An 11719-nucleotide genomic window follows, 5' to 3' on the forward strand; every position below is an offset into this window, starting at 1 on the left:
TTTTTGTATAACCTTCATAAGGTACAGGAAATGTAAGAGGAAATATTAAAATACCATTGTACAAATTTATATTTAAAATTAAATTTAGACACATGAAACTGATTTGTATAAAGGGTTAATTATTTTTTAGAAAAAATGTTTTTCCAGAATCATCAGTTCTAACTGTGCTAATATTTGTATTTCAAAATAGTTAATCAGAAGTTTGTCCTAATGTTTTCACAGCCTATAAAATACTCTTAACAGCTCCAGCAACAGTGGCATCAGCAGATAGATCTTCCTCAAAATGAAAAATGATAAAACATTATTTGTAATTTTGAATTTTCTAAGAGCAACTCATGTTGCTTTCCACAATACTAATTGAAAATGAAGTTGTTAACAGTATATGTTTCAATGATCTAATATATTTGCAGAAGTGAGCCAGAAATGTATTATAATCAACCAATCTAGAATAATAAAATATTACTTATCATATTATTTCAGGTTATAACACCCAAAATATCATTTCCTTCAATTTGTAAGTTTATGTTGTTACTTGTGTATCACTGTTACCCCTTGTTAAAGACTGAATTATGTCCACCCACCCCAAAGTCATATGTTGAGGTCCTAACCTTCTGTGTGATTGTGTTTGGAGATAGGGCCATTAAAGAGGTAATTGAAGTTAAATAAGGTCATAATGGTTGAGCTCTGATCCCATAGGACTAGTGTCCTTATAAGAAGAGGAAGAGTCCCTAGATAGTCTCTCTCTCTCTCTCTCTCTCTCTCTCTCTCTCTCTCTCTCTTTCTCTTTCTCTTTCTATCTCTGCACAGAGTAATGTTATGTGAGATACAGCGAAAAGACAGCCATCTGCAAGTCAGGAAGAGAGATCTAACCAGAAACCCTGACGGCACCTTGATCTTGGACATCTATTCTCCAGAACTGTGGTATTTTGTTATGGCAGCCTGAGCTGACTAATATATGCCTATACATTTTATAAATCATGAAATATTTTTAAAAGAAAAATCCTTACATTTTAGCACCTTTAATGGCATTTTTCCTGCTTATGAAAAGGGGCTTCACATTTTCCTTTTGCACTAGATCCTGCAAATTATATAGATTGAGGTCACACTCTGTGTCTCTCCTAGGGCCTCAAAATGCTTCTCTTTGCTCCCTCTCTCTCTAAACCAGCTTTTCCAGGTTGCGTATAGCCCAGCAAGTTCACTTCCATCCCTTCAGGTCAAGTGCTCAGCATCAACCCATTAATTCTGTCTCAGAGCCCTGGCTCTACATTTCCAGGAAAAAGTATCCAATTGGCTTAGTCCTGCCTGTGGATTTGTTGATCCAATGTCAGGTATTCACACGTGTTCCTGGCTGTCCAGGCTTACATTTGCAGGAGCTCAGGTGGAAGGTGATTTCAAAGGAGGTGGTGTAGGTTGTGCTTTTATGGAGGAGAAGTTGGCTTCAATTCCAAGCTCAACTGCTTTTTTTCAAGGGTGTTCAGCCTTTTCACTTGCAAATATAACCAACCACAGTTTTAAAAGGAAAAGCAGAAATCAGTGTTCTATGCTGAGAAGTATTTCAGGGCTGTATTGCTCAGCTCTCCGTTGACAAAGAACCCAATAAAAATAGAATTAGGTAGAGATTTTTAACAGAATAATACAATGTCCATGCATTTACAATTGAGGATACTCTATATTCATTTTAACCTGAACATTAAAATATATCTCTATATATGTATATATAGATAGATATAGATAGAGATATATATAGATATATAGATATAGATTTCAGAGAGGAAAAGAGGGGGAGAGAGAGATGGAAACATCAATGATGAGAATCACTGATGGGCTGTCTCCTGCTTACCCTCCACTGGGGATCAACCCAGGCATGTGCCCCGACTGGGAATTAAACCATGACCTCCTGATTTATAGGTCGATGCTCAACCACTGAGCCACACTGGCCAGCCTAACATGGATTTTTTTATATGCTGTCTCATTTCATATTACACTGTGATTGAAAGAGTTAAACAGCAAAGATATAAATAAAAATAACAACATTAATATTTTTCAGTGAGATAAATTTTAATAACATTTTAAAGACTCATATTTATTATTTTAAAAATGTAATAAAAGTGAGTCTTGCTGTGTACATTTCCAGAAGCAAATTTGAAAGATTCCTGTTGAAGTGAAATTAAAAATTAAAATCACCGATTACTGAAAAATTTAATTCAGGCGTATTGACAATTCTGCAGTCTGCAACCCAGCAGTGGAACCCAGTTCCTAAGGTGCTGAAACAGCTCTGGAAAAAGCCGTGCCCCGAAACTTAGCTGCTCTAATTGTAGAAGAGGGACCCAGCCAGAGCCAATCACCCTTACTTATATACACACTCTCTAAAAACTGATTGTCTGGTTTGCTGGCCCGTAGTAGGTGAAAACTAACAATGTATTAGGGTAGTAAAAAGAAATGAATAAGAAGCAGTAATGCTGCTAAAGCATCTAAAGTGATTGTTGATGTTGGAGAGAAAACTGAAGAGGAGGAACTGCAAACTCACAGCGGTCTGGAGACATTCAATGCCCACATATGTCTTTCTACCTTCCTTGCATACAGTTCATAAACATGGCTGAGTGACTGCTCTTAGCCTTTCACTGTGCCAGGTGCCCAGGATACAGAGGTTAAAAACTCAGTGCCTGCCTTCAAGGGCTTATGATCTAGCATAAAGGTTGACATAGAAAAAGGCAGTTATGATAGAGTCTGGAGAGTGTTTCAGTGCTAGATAAGACTGACAGAAGGTGGAGCCAGAATGCACTCAAAATCTTCCAGGTGAGATGCAATGAAGCCCTAATTAAGACTGTGGCAGTGGAAATGAGGAATGTGGAAGACTAGTTCAAGGTGACCGATTGGATGTGAAGGGTGAGGGAGAAGGAAAAGTCAGACATCTTTCAGATTTCATGCTGGTGTGAAGAAAGAGTTAGAGGCTCCAGTCTCTCCAGAGGGCATTGCCTTTTCCCCTCTGACATTTTAAATGAAGACTTGGAATTACTGACAAAAGGGCAGAAAACTGTGAAATCCACTTAGTAGTGATTTTCTCTGTTGGGGAATAAAACACCTCATTCTAAATGAATGGTGTACAGAGAAATTCTTGGGAGTTCCTTGAGGGCAGGGCACACATCGTTTGTCCTGGTGTCCCCAGTGCCCAAATATGGTGGATCTTTAAGAATAATTAATTTATTTGACTTATAGAAACCAAATAAAATCACGTTGACCTTTTCCAGGCATCTCCCTACAGGGGGTAAGATAAGAGCAAGGAAATCTATGGATGTCCTTTGTGCTTGAGCAGATAGCTATATATCCTCCAGATATATCCTCTTTCAAACAGGGTTTTTCTTAAGGCAATTGAAAAGTCCACACTGTCTTATTGGATCAGATCTTCTAAAGTTCCTGATGAGCAGCCTTTCCATCTCCTCGTGATCCGAGGGGTGTGGTGGGAGGCGGGCAGTGACCCCTCAGGGCACTGGGAGTGGCCCTGTGTACTCACAGGCACTCTGCTTGCTCTCAGATCCAGGGACTATGCCTGTAGCAGCCTGGCATTCCCTAAAGGGAAGGAGGCCTCATCGGCTCAACCTCAGGAGTCAAAGCGTCTCCTGAAGCCTTCTTGACCCTCAGAAGTTTCCTTTGGTTTTTCACTCAGAAATGAAGCTCATCTTTGAGAGGCAACTTGTAAACAGTTAATTAACTCAAGATACACTTAAAAGAAAAGCTCTGAATTAGGTCAGAGTTGGATGAAGGGAGAAAAACGGTCTTGATGTCTTATGGAGCTTCTCTGAAAATAACCATTTTCATTAATTTAATCAGTGACTTCTACCAGAATAATATAATTTTTTCATTTGAATGTTTAATTTTTAAAGCTAACCTGAGAAATAGAAGTGTTTTATCCTTTATCAAATTGCTATGAGTCATGATGGATGCATCTGAAAACATCAGCTATAAAATCTCAGTTGGCTTTGAAGGAGGAACAAAAACAAAATAAAACAAGAATCAAATTGCACAAGAAAAAACAACTTCCAAAAACACTCCTAAGAATGTCCTTGCATATGGAACATAACTAATTAAGTCAGATGGCCAAATTTGTGAGTTCAAATAGCGGACTTTGTTATTACAAAAATCTCTGGTTTGATGAGCATCATGCTGCAAGAGTATGAGTGTTTGAACTAAAATTACACTGGGTGTTCTCAGTCCAGGTGTATGTCTTGGGGTTGGAGTAGCCATGTCTTTAATTTCCTCTGAATCTTTTGAAGCATCTGAAGTTTTTGCAAACCTGAAAGCTGTCAGGAAGTATCGCTGGCTAGTTGCCCAGAGAACTAACTCTGAGATGAATGGATTCTACTTCAGCCACTTCTTTGTAGAGAGAACATTCTGGAAGCGTTTAGCCGGGTAAGGGTGCTAATCCAGCTCATAAGGGCAGAGGGAGGCAATAGAGGGGTGGGGCATTCATCACAGTTCCTTGGACTTGTTGGCCCCAGCCCGGTGCCCTGACTGTGAGAAGACTGGTCAGCCTGAAGCAGACCCTGGGAGCAGATGTGCACTGAAGAGAGGCAGCACAGGAGGTATGTGGGGGCAGCAGGATTTGGGTGGGCAGTGCCAGGCGCAGTGACTAACCCTATTCTATTTCTGAATGCAAGGCAGGCCACTGATGATGCCGTCTCCTGTGAAGAACAGATCCTTGCCCTTAATGGAAAGTGATGAAGACATGACAGACTTTCCTCTGGGAAGACTGTGGGATCAGAATGAGCCATTTTTGGATATAAATGTCAGGGGCTTTGCCTGCAGCAGTTCAAGGAAGACATAATTACTGTGTGCTGCCTCCCTCCACTCCTTGCCCTGCACTGAATCACCCACCTCCCTGGAAACAGATCCACAGAGTTGGGGTGGGAGGAGGCGGCAGGGGCTGCACCTGCTCAGGATTCTTTCCCACTCTCAGTGGAGTCTCTGACTTCTCGGAATTCTGACCCTGAGAGCCCAGTGGGACTCCAGCAGGCAGAGGGAGACCATCTACCACGGATGTAGCTCCCGAACTGAGGGCAAGGTATGAACTAAACCTGGAGCCTCCTCTGTCAAAGGCAGGCTGAGTTTAGGCATTCTGAGATCAGCTCTGGGCTTTTCTGAACCTCAGCTGGGGGTCTCAGAACTGAATCCTTAGGCACTGCCCCATACTTTCCCTGGAAATACAGATGTGACACAGAGATATTTATGCTTACCAGCTACCCAGGCCAGACATATTGGGTCTTTACTAAATCCTTGTAACTTGGAAACTTCAATAATGATTTTCTAGCATACCTTCCACCTAATCTCGAATGGCATTTAAAAGGCAGACTTATTGAAGGACACTTGCTCAGACAATTATATTTTTGTATTTCAGATTCTATACAAACCGAACATGGCTTCCGTAAGGGAACATCTGTTCTATACCTAGCAGTATGAAAATATTCAGAAAATTCATCCCACTTTACAACTACATAATTTAATTTGGTTCTTTTAAACATTTAAAATTACAGTGTAAAGGTTCACAAGGTTGATGAGTTCCTTTTTCTGTGGCTGAGTTGAAGAGCTATTATTATTCTACGGTCACAGACGCTACTGTTCCCTAATTTCAGCCTGATAGACATCCCGTGGGCCTATTCATCTTCAGCTGTATTCATCTGGCTTTGCTTCCTTATTTCAACTACATTTTTGAAAGTTCCTGTCTGAGCTTATTCACTGTGCCTGTCCTTATAACATTATTGGAGAGATAATATTCATTTAATTCTCACCATTCCATCCTAACTACTTTTCTATGAGGCTTCGGTCTCTACAGAAGTGATAGCCTAGAGGCCTCTCTGTTCCTGAGGGTGATGCTGATAACAGTGAGAGTGAATGTGCTCGTAATAGAATTTCCACACTTTTCTTTTTAAAATGTCACAAGTAATATATGTCCATGATGAAAATGAGAAAACATGAATGCGAAAGAAAAATTAAGAATTTATACGTATAAATTTATAAATATGTACATGTATATTTGTAAACATGGGATACATTTGATCACTTTTTAATATGTTCCTGCTTAACATAACATGAACATGTTCCCTTATTCTCATGGCTGCCAAATTTTGCTTGGTACGGGTACAATCAAATTAATTTAATTAAGCCGAAACCGGTTTGGCTCAGTGGATAGAGCGTCGGCCTGCGGACTGAAAGGTCCCGGGTTCGGTTCTGGTCAGGGGCATGTACCTGGGTTGTGGGCACATCCCCAGTGGGAGGCAGCTAATCGATGTTTCTCTCTCGTTGATGTTTCTGACTCTCTATCTCTCTCCCTTCCTCTCTGTAAAAAATCAATAAAATATATTTTTAAAAAATTAATTTAATTAAGCTTTTATTGTTGGGGATTCAAATGATTTAAAAATCTTTGCTATGGTAAGTGCACTGATGGACATCTTATAGTTATATGCTTGGGCATTTCCTCAAGTATTTTTGTAAGACAAATTATCAGGAAACCAATTTCTTTTTGACCGTAGCTCTGCCATGGCCTTAACTGGCTCCTTCAATGGCACCTGGTTTTGGCAACACAGAAGACACAGTATTGCTTCTACTGAATTCTTTATATTATTCCTTTGACCTCAAGTCTTCATTCTAGTTTCTATATCTTCAGAAATTTCTCACTTTAGGTTTTCTATTCCTTAGCCAGAGGTTATCTGGGGCTTGACCAAAGTTGTAATTTCCCCATTCCCTCCCATCTCTCAACATTGTTCCCTTGCCCTCTCTAAATGCCTGCACTTCCCGTGACTCTGTCTTTGGCTTCCCTTCTTTGTAGTCTGTACTCTCCCTCGGCTAATTCTCCCTCCGATTCTAATTTATGAGAGTGGTGAATTCTTGAGTTTTAGCCTTTCCTTCAATCCTTCGACATATATTCCCAACCATCACCTTGGCATCTCCACGTGTACAGGTGACTCAAAGTTAGTCTTCCTCAGAATAAACTCATGCTTTACTCCAAACTCCCAAGAAAAGAAAACAAATGCAAAAATAAAAAACAAAAGCACCCCCTCCCCCAAACCAAACAACTCATTTTCTCCTTCTGCGCTCTCTTTTTTAAAGTGAAAGCGCCCACGATCTACCATCAAAATGTCATTCAGATTCAGAGTTAACTGACATTTATTGACTGCACCAAATCATATCAGTCACCTGCATAAAACTAATGGCTTCCCATTGTCATTAAAGTGTAACCCAAAGGCCTTATAACCGCCACAGGCTCCTGGTCTTTACCTGCCCTCTGCCCTCTGTTTCCAGGCTCCTCCTGGTGGACTCTGCCCAGCCACCTTTTTTCTGGCCTTCTCTTCCCAGTGCAAGTCCCCGTACATCTCAGAGATTTGGCATTTAACCCATCCTTGGCCATGAACCCCTTTCTGCATTGTGCTTTTGGTGGTGTAACTAAAAAATCATGGCCAAACCCAAAGTCACTTATTCTATGTTTTCTTCTGGATGTTTTATAGTTTAAATTTAGATCTACAATCCATTTTAAGTAAATGTTTGTAAAAGGAGGAAGGTCTTTGTCTAGAATCTTTTTTTTTTTTTTTTTGCATATGGATATGTAATTGTTCCAACACCATTTGTTGAATCTACACTAATAAAAGAGAAACATGGTAATTGCGTACGACCGCTACCCTTCCCATTGGCTAATCAGCATATCCTTATGCAAATTAACTGTCAGCCAAGATGGCGGCCGGCAGCCAGGCAGCTGGAAGCGAGCATGAGGCTTGCTTGCTCCAGTGACTGCAGACTCCAACGTTCCCCGCCTGCCTTGCAGGTCTCTGAGCTGGCAGTTTGAAACATTCTAACAAATATAGGCCGGGATCTCAGAGCTGGAATTATACATTGTTTCGATTATAGAACCAAAACAAACCAGATACCTGCTCTCAGAGCTAGAGCCAGAGCTAAAGCTGGCCCAGAATAAAATAAAAAAAAGGAGCGGTTGGGAGCTTCAATCAATAACCACCAGCCTGAAAGCAGCCCTCAGCCCCTCACCCAAACTGGCCAGGCACCCCAGTGGGGACCCCCACCCTGAAGGGTGTGTGACCAGCTGCAAACAGCCATCATCCCCTCATCCAGGCTGGCCAGGCACCCCAGTGGGGACCCCCACCCTGATCCAGGACACCCTTCAGGGCAAACCAGCCGGCCCCCAGGCCTCTATCCTATATAGTAAAAGGGTAATATGCCTCCCAGCACCGGAATCAGCGGAGCCGAGAGATCTCCTGGCACCAGATCAGCATGACAGGGTGCAGCGCCCAAACCCCCTGATCGCCCTGCGGCTCTGTGTGTGACAGGGTGTGGTGCCCCAACCCCCTGATCAGCCCTGCTCTGTGTGTGACAGGGGGCTGTGCCCTAACTCCCCTATCGGCCCTACTCTGTGCGTGACGGGGGAGCTCCCCAAACCCCTGATGGGCCCTGCTCTGTGCATGAGAGGGGAGAGCTCCCCAACCCCCTGATTGGCCCTGCTCTGTGCGTGACAGGGGGTGGTGCCGCAACCTCCCCATTGACCCTGCCTTGAGTGTGATAGGGGGTGGTGCCCCAACCCCCCAATCAGCCCTACCCTGAGCGTGACTGAGGGTGGCATCACAACCTCCCAATCCGCCCTGCTCTGTGCATGACAGGGGGTGGCGCCCCAACTCCCCAATCAGCCCTGCTCTGAGCCCGACCAGGGGCTGCACCTAGGGATTGGGCCTGCCCTCTGCCACCCAGGAGCAGGCCTAAGCCAGCAGGTCGTTATCTCCCGAGGGGTCCCAGACTGCGAGAGGGCACAGGCCAGGCTGAGGGACCCCCCCTTCCCCCCTGAGTGCACAAATTTTTGTGTACCGGGCCTCTAGTATATATATGATCCTTTGTCCATTGAATTGCCTTTGTGCCTTGATCAAAGATCCGTTAAATACATTTGTGTGGGTTTATTTCTGGGCACTAATTTATATAATTTTTAAGATTCATGTATTCCTACATATCCTTAGCAAATATTTATTGAGCAACTACTATATGATAGACACTGTTTTAGGTGCTGGGAACATACCAGTGGGGAAAAAAAAGATAAAAATCCCTGGCTTCATGGAGTTTAAATTCTAGAAATCCTTACATATGGAAATATTTTTAGAGTCATTCACATTCCTTTCCCAATTAAGTATAGTGTGCACTTAAATGCCTGTGTCTTTGCTCATGTTTTTCAATGCATTTGTTTGTTCATGACAAATTCAAGTTGCATGCTGCACACTGTGCAAGGTCCTGGGGATATGAAGATATCCCCCTTCCCGCCCACCTCCTTGCGTGCCATTTTCACTTTTTCTACCCATTGGAAAAGCACAAAGATATGATTTTTGGATTTAGGCACACCTGAGACCTCGAGTGCAGCAAGAAATGAGGTCCTGGCTAAGTTATATTTAACAGCTTCCTCTGATACCTCTAGCAAAGAGACCTCCATTCCAATGTTAACTGCCTTGGGGTTTTCTGGGTAACTGGGATGAGAACAAACAATGTTATTCAGATTGAAGGGTGATATGGGCAATGTTTTCCAATGTAGACTGCTCCTAATCTATTATTAATTTGCACTCCTCTGATACACAGTTGTTCCAGTAATGTCTAGTTCTGCTCTGAGTCAGAAGAGATTTATGGAAACAAGATGACTTTGAGCCTTATTTGTCAGCAGTATTCCCTTTTCTGACAACCCAAAACTTCATTAAGGAAAAGGATAATGAAAGGGACTTGCTTGGGCAAGGTAGAATGAAAAGGGGGAATTAAAAAAAAAAAGATGACATTTCTAGACTTCAAATGATTTTTGTAAGGGTGTGAGCTCAGAACGGTCTATCTCAGGCTAAGTAATCCACGTGAGAATTTCTAAGTTCCTGTTTATCAGATTCAAGAAAGAGCACTACTTGGCTCCCCTTAGCTATCCACAGAGGTAGGTCAGTGGCAATTTATTTAAAAAACAACAACAACAACAACAACAACAGAGCATGAGTTATTAACTAGTGAACAGCCTGAAAGAAAAAGAAAAAGGAAAAAGGGGAAATAAAGATGATTTCAAATACTGTTTTTTCATGGTAGACATTTAGTGGTGTAAGAGACCTTAGGACCATCCGTTCCACAGAGGAGGAATTCTCTTTGTAAAAGCCACAGCAGAAACCAGCCTATGTTTGAACCCTCCCTGGGGCAGGGAACTCAGTACCTCATATGGGTAAGAACTAAGAGCTACCACTAATTAAGAGCTACCACTTAACTAAGAGCTACCACTTAATTACAGAAAGCCTCCCTTCCTTGGAACTGAACTCTAGCAACTCCCAAATAGTGTCCTAATTCCATTCTTCGAAGCAACAAACACATGTCCTCATTCATAGGAACTTCCTTCGGGTATGGCAACTCTCAGGGCTTTACTGAATCCTGGATTCCCTCCACACTTCCCCTCCGTCCTGGCTACAGACCCTCTTTGAGATGTTTTCTGGTTGGTTGAAGCCTTTGTTAAAATGTGATGCTTACAATGAACATCTGGAACATCCACTCCAGATTCTTGAGATTAGGATTTAGATAATGTGGGTTGCTAAGAAGAAATGTTAGCAAATGTCTAAATTATACTTCTGTTATATTTCTTTTGGTAAAGTTCATTCTGCCCAGATTAGAGGTGTTTCCACCTGAAAGTGTTTTCATCTGCAATTTTACAAACTTTTCATTTTGGAAGCTGGTGGGAACAAGCTGGCAGGAAATATGGGACTTAGGAAAAGCAAACATGTTCTATTTGCTAATGGTCACTAACCATTTGTAACCAAGGTGAGCTTATTACAGAAAGGAACAGATAGCTGAAGTATAAAGGCCCAGTATTTAAAACTCCCAATCCTTGAACAATAGGATCAGTTAGCAGAGCTCAACTATCAGTGGCTTCATAAGAAAGAGACTTGTATACACTATGTAATTTTTGTCAGTAGGACTGCCTGCCTGCTTATGATCTATTTTTTATTTATTTTTTGTTAATCCTCATCCGAGGATATTTTTCCATTGATTTTTAGAGAGAATGGAAGGGAGGGGGAGAGACAGAGAGACAGAAATATCAATGTGAAAGAGACCCATCGATTCCCAGGCCGACGCTCTATCCACTGAGCCAAATCGGCTAGGGCACGATCTTATTATTTATTCACTCACATTACTTGTGAGCAGAAGATGGTGCTTGCATTTCAGAGGTCTGTGTGAATCACATGTTCTCCTCACTTCCTGCCAGGCCTCCGGTATTCCCTCTTTGAATACTGGCAGTTGTCAGCAAGGCCAAGGTTTTTAGCACATGCCCCTCACCCTAGAAACTCAATGAACCAGTTTGCCAACAGTTCTTACCTGTTTGAAATTTTAGACATAAAACTTTGGAAATTAAGAAGTTTTGTAAACAGAATATAACCATAAATATACTTGCTTCTGACTTCCAAGGGAACTCTCTGTGACCTGTGAGTGAAAACATAACTATGAGCCTTATGTCCATCTTCTGAGTTGGTGGGAAGCCTTCAGGAATTATAGTGAAAGCCAAGGTTGCCTTCAAGCACCCGCCACTACAGATCCTGAAGACTAAGAGGAGAGGGAGTAGGAACGAAGCACAGCGGAGTCCAACACCTTGGAGGGAGATAAATGACCACTTGATAGTCCTCTGACCACTCTGCAGAGGCAGTGATTTTCATTCACCCAGTTGTTTAGAGTTTAT

The 11719-nt window shown here is 42.1% G+C and overlaps 1 long non-coding RNA gene across 1 annotated transcript; it reads left to right on the top strand.

Annotated features, from left to right (window-relative positions):
* The first annotated feature begins 4183 nt into the window (after positions 1-4183).
* Positions 4184-7554, top strand: LOC139013065 (uncharacterized). The gene is made up of 3 exons (XR_011471925.1): positions 4184-4407; positions 4497-4580; positions 4656-7554. It is a non-coding gene; the product is annotated as an uncharacterized lncRNA (long non-coding RNA).
* Positions 7555-11719: the final 4165 nt, after the last annotated feature.

This window comes from Myotis yumanensis, unplaced genomic scaffold, assembly GCF_028538775.1.
Source record: "Myotis yumanensis isolate MYYU_CA2020_CCGP unplaced genomic scaffold, mMyoYum1.0.hap1 SCAF_6, whole genome shotgun sequence".
Classification (NCBI taxonomy): domain Eukaryota; kingdom Metazoa; phylum Chordata; class Mammalia; order Chiroptera; family Vespertilionidae; genus Myotis; species Myotis yumanensis.